Genomic DNA, 508 nt, shown 5'->3' on the forward strand with positions numbered 1-508 from the left:
GTATGTAAAGTTTAACCTCGATCCATCCAAAATTGTGGAAGCCCCACAATTGTTAACCAATTGTTCAGCATTAACTAGAAAAGTCAATCGGTGGATCGATGTGAAACAAGGAAAGTAATGCATGCGCCAAATAGCAATTGAATACATATATAATTGTGAACGCCCACGATTATGCTTCACCTTTATAATTCCACCTAGGCCAGTATTCATAGTCAGTTCTTATATTCAAGACCGTCTTAAATTCAGGGTGCGATTACATGGAGCGCGGTACGCGCATATATGTAATACTACTATATGGCTAGTGCCTATAAGAGGGAGTGAGAGGAAGCGGTCCCAGAACCACGGTGCGGGAATATATATTTCCCTCTCTTTCTAAGAGTACTTTGAGTGTTGTGCGCATGCGTTGGATTGATTGCATCCGCCAATAGGAAAATAGAGTGCGATCAGTGAGATGACGCGAACAGGTTATGCTCGTTATGCTTATTAGATGTGTGCTGTTGTACACAGG

The sequence above is a fragment of the Cyphomyrmex costatus genome, unplaced genomic scaffold (genome assembly GCF_001594065.2).
Source record: "Cyphomyrmex costatus isolate MS0001 unplaced genomic scaffold, Ccosl1.0 scaffold199, whole genome shotgun sequence".
Classification (NCBI taxonomy): domain Eukaryota; kingdom Metazoa; phylum Arthropoda; class Insecta; order Hymenoptera; family Formicidae; genus Cyphomyrmex; species Cyphomyrmex costatus.